Source organism: Engraulis encrasicolus, chromosome 24 (genome assembly GCF_034702125.1).
Source record: "Engraulis encrasicolus isolate BLACKSEA-1 chromosome 24, IST_EnEncr_1.0, whole genome shotgun sequence".
Classification (NCBI taxonomy): Eukaryota; Metazoa; Chordata; class Actinopteri; order Clupeiformes; family Engraulidae; genus Engraulis; species Engraulis encrasicolus.
In genome coordinates, this window is record NC_085880.1 from 2,422,608 (window position 1) to 2,427,607 (window position 5,000).

A 5,000-nucleotide genomic window follows, 5' to 3' on the forward strand; every position below is an offset into this window, starting at 1 on the left:
TTAATAACCTGCGCCTCCACACGCAGGTTTTTTGCCTTGGGACAGCGAAACCTTTGGATTAATTTCTCTGAAGAGTCCGAAACTGACGTGTAATTTACTTGTAGGAGCCATTTGTACTTTGTTTTGTTTGGTGACACCTGCTGGCGGAAATTATAGAATACTGTGTAGGATTTGTAATTTGAGCGGCCTAATTGACCCGCTGCAATGGATTGATGCGCACCTGTATAATTAGTCAGTGTGTGGAATAGTGTGTAGGCCTACTGTGAATGCTTATGCAAACGTGGAACTTGGAAACTTGGAACTTCGAATCTTAGAGACGCCAGCAGGCACAAAGGTTTTAATTTACTTTTGTTTCTTTAATGATTGTGAACGTTTTTGTTGAAGAACTTTATTATTTGAGAAACCTTTTTTTGTGACAAAGGAAATAAACAAACAAAGAACTATTAAAACCACCTCACGGCGTCGGTGACTTACAAGAAGCCACTACAACTTTAAAACCTTTCTGCATGGAGGACCCCTGGAAGAAGAAGCAACGTTAAATCTTTTCTGCAGTGAAGAACACTTGGAGGACGACGAAAGTGAAACCCTGGATTACGCATTGGAAAGCTGTTTGAAATAAGAACTTTAAAACATCTTTTGCATCGAAAACCCTTGGAAAAAGAAGAAGAAACCCCTTGTTGGAAACCTGTCTAAAAGAAGAAGAAAAGTTAAAAACGTCACGAAAGTTACAGCCTGGTCTGCATCGAAGAACCCCTGCAAGAAGAAAACAGTCAATCCCTGCTCCACCCTGGAAACCTGGAAAAAAGAAGAACATCGTTAAAACTCTGGAAGAAGAAGGCAGTGCAAGAACCATCGTCTGCACGTTATTTGGAGAAGATAAGGAAACATTAAAGAAGAAGAAAATAAGACGACGAAAGAAAGTCAACCCGAAGACCCGAAGATGGAAACCTGCGTAAAAAGATAGCCCGAGAAAAGAAAGTTATAGAAGAAAAGAGATCGTCGAAAGTTGACACTTCGCCTGGCAAGTAGGCCAGGAAGCAAGCAGCAAGTGGAAACGCCGGCTGATTAGAAGTGGGAACACCTGCGCGACTCCTCACCGCTGCTGAGCCTGGATATCGCTGAGTGCCCCGGAGGTTCTCGCCGCGTAATGGATTACGCACCGCCACTTGTGGATTTCCTGTGAATGCTGAGCCATGTCGGGGAAAAAGGCTTGTGGATTTATGGACCAGTGCTTCGTGCGGGACTTCTGAACTGTGAGTACGAATCTGATTTGTGAACTTGAACTGTTGTGCTCACAGATATTTGGCCGCCGCGCCTGCTTTGAACTGTAGCTTACATGAACTGGAGCCGCCGTGCTCATGATGGGACTAAGTGAGCAGAACTGAACTGACCCTCCTACTGTGCTATGCTGTTTATTTGAGTTACAACAACCCCTTTGTTAAAATACACTTGAGTTTAAATTTAAAATGGCTGACAAAAAGAGTAAAGAGCCCTCACATGCACCTGAGGAAGAGGAGCTGTCTAAATTAATGAAATCGCGTAGTGGGAAGCTTGGTTTCCTCACTCGCAAAGGTAAAGACATTGACAAGTTGATCGAGGCAGGGCAAGACAAATCCGTAGTTGAAGCACAGCTTAAATTATTTGACAATGCATTAATTGAGTTTGCCGATGTACACGCATCAGTACAGGGCTTAATGACAGATGCGCTGACACAGGAGAAAGACCACAGAGAATGGTACGAGCCCAAATATGTCCACTTCAAAGAGTTTTTTGACGGTGTTCTGAAATGGATTAGGAGTGATGGTGAAGATAAAGAATTGGTGGAGAAAGATGATGAGGATTTGGAAGAGGAAAATAAAGATGAGGAATTGAAAGAAGAGGATAAGAAAGAAAAGGAGGAATTGATCGAAGATGTGAAACCGCAGGATAGCGTGTCACAAATCGCGCCAAAGGCAATGAGTCACGTTAGTCGCACATCTCGCGTCTCAGACGCGCAGTTAAAGGCAGAAGCCGAATGTGCCGCCACAAGGGCGAAAGTCGAAAAAATGAGCTTGCAATATGACCTTGACGCCGAGGAGGCTACTGTTATGGCTGATCTGACAATGGCTAAATTTAAAGCACAGTTTCAGGCACGAAGGGAGAAACTTGCGCTGGAAAGAGAACTCGATGCTGCTGAGGCAAAAGTGCGTGTTTTCAGAGAAGCTGAAGACCTGCGCTCTTTATCCGGCTTGCACAAACTCGGCACGCCAACCGAGTACAATGTCCCGGCAACGGTGCCAAGAGCTAAAAGAGCACAAGTAACGCCCCAAAGTGAAACCGTGCAACATGCACAGCAAAGTGCCCAAGCAACCAGTGTAGTTCATGCCCAAATAGTCAGCCCACCTCAAGGTGCCAGGCCTCGTCACAGTAACCCTGTGGCTGATGATAATGTTTCAATTGCAAGTGTGAGTTCACGCCACAGTACCCCTGTAGTTGATGAAAATGTTTCAAATGCAAGTGCCAATGACATTAATGTCACAGAAGTACTAAAACGACACACTGAAATTACTTCACTGCTAGTAAAACAGCAGGCACTCTCTCTATTACCAGCTAGAGAAATATCAGTATTTGATGGAGATCCACTGCAATACAGGACATTCATAAAGGCCTTCGAACAGTTTGTAGAGAAAAAGACAGACAACATGGATGACCGTCTATACTACTTGCAACAGTACACTAAGGATGAGCCCAGAAGTCTTGTCAGCAGTTTCCTCCACATGGATCCTAATGTTGCATACCAAAAGGCAAAAGAACAACTCGAATACAACTTTGGAAACGGCTACAAAATAGCCTCAGCCTACATGAATAAGGCTCTAAACTGGCCAACAATAAAGCCAGAGAATGGAAAAGATCTGCGCTCATACGCACTATTCTTAAGAAGTTGCTTCAATACCATGTCAGACATAGATGGGCTAAAAGAGCTCGAGAATTCTAGCAACTTAAAACTCATTGTCTCAAAGCTTCCTTTCAAACTGCGAGACAAATGGCGCGCAACTGTGTGCAGCATGGAAGAAAGCAAAAAACACAGGGCAACATTCAAAGACCTAGTGGAGTTTATTGAGAAGCAAGCCAGAGCCCTACTTGATCCAGTCTTTGGAGACATTCAGACCCCCTCTGATACCAAGGTAGCCACAACAACTAGGCAACCATGGAAAGCAAGGCCCAGTAGAAGATCTAGCTTCGCCACCACTGTTGTCCCAGTGCCCATACCTGCACAATTAGCAAACAGACAAATACCCATACATGACACCCCTTGCATTTTCTGTGGAGATAGTCACAATTTGGAACACTGTGAAACATTCAAGTGTAAAGAGAATGGAGATAAAGTGCAGTTCCTGAAATCCAAAGGCATGTGCTTTAGTTGCCTGACAAAGGGCCATATGAGCAAAACGTGTGACAACAAAATGACATGTGACATCTGTTCTAAACCGCATCCTACTGTCCTCCACATTCATTCTGTAAAAGACAGAAATGCAGTAAAAGCCGAAAGCACCAGTTTGAGCAATGCTATGGTGTCTGTGAACAAGAGTGACCCAATGGGGGCCGGTGCATCAGACCAATGCACTCTCGCAATAGTCCCTGTGAAGGTAAAGATGGCAGGTACTGACAAAATAATAACAACTCATGCATTCTTGGATCCCGGTAGCTCGGCTACATTCTGTACAGACTCGCTTAAGAGCAAGCTGAACATCCCTGGCAAAAACATCACCATTATGCTCTGTACAATGGGCCAGGAGAAAAGAGTGCAGAGTAGTCTAGTCCCCGGCCTAGAAGTAAGCAGCATGGATGGACTGCAGTACCACAAGCTGCCACCAGTCTACACCCAGTCACACTTACCTGTTGCACAACACCACATACCAACACAAGAATCCCTGGAAAAATGGAAATACTTAAGCAAAGTGAAACTTCCACATGTGGATGCCGACATTGAGTTGTTGATAGGCGCTAACGTCGCAAAGCTAATGGAACCTCTAGAGGTGATCAGTAGTGAAGGTCCTGGTCCGTTTGCTTTCAGATCGCCCCTAGGTTGGATTGTGGGTGGCCTTATGCAAAACCCAACTCGAAGGCATGGAAGTAACTCTCATATTACTGCAAACCATGTATCTATAAGAGATATGAATGACACATTGACAATGCAGAATCAAAATTCCACAGAACAGGCAGCTGATGAGAAACCAAGAGTGACAGTCAAAAACAAGCCATTAGCATCTACAATGGAAAAAGGAAAGAAACTTGGAAATGGACATGGAAACTTACCTGTGACAGTCAAAGAGACAAATGCAATGGTGCCACGCACCCACAAACAGGCTCATCAGAGTGCCTTATCTCTGAATGGAAAATTGGAAAGAAATGAACAGTATCTCATAGAGTACACAGCCTTGGAAAGAATGCAAGACAAGAACCACATGGAGGTGGTTTCATCCAATGAGCTGACCGCCAAAACTGGAAAGGTGTTGTACAGTAGTCCTCACCATAGAAAGTGTCACCAGAAGGGTGATGATGTGACAAATGGAAAACACTGGAAATGTCTTGAGACAAATAGAACCCTGAAACCAGCCACAAGGGCAAATGTTCCATATCTCAATGACCAGCAATCTGAATTACACAAGTCCAAACTGAACTTACAGAAAGATGAAATGGAAACAAAAATATTGGTCAGGGAAAAACATAGCAGAGTGCAGTTGAATCCAAGCCAAAAAAGAAAAGACACTCTTACCAAACTTACCTGGAGAAACCTCACACCTGAAAAGGAAAACCTGTGGAAAGAAAAAAGGAAACCTGTGGAAAAGAGCATGGACACACAGCCTGCAACATGGAATCGTACCAAAAGAGCAGAACATGAAAGCTGTTACTGTACTCAAATGAAAGCATGTCCAAAGGAAATTGAGACCCTGCAATGTAAAAATGCACACCCAAGTCTTAAGTTACATACACTGCCACTAGGGGGACTTGCAGGTGAA

General features: G+C 44.0%; 1 protein-coding gene across 1 annotated transcript in view; it reads left to right on the forward strand.

The window, feature by feature from the left end:
- Nucleotides 1-5,000, forward strand: part of macrod2 (mono-ADP ribosylhydrolase 2) — a 746,875-nt gene that overhangs the window by 707,773 nt on the left and 34,102 nt on the right. The gene's annotated exons all lie outside the window — the stretch shown is intronic.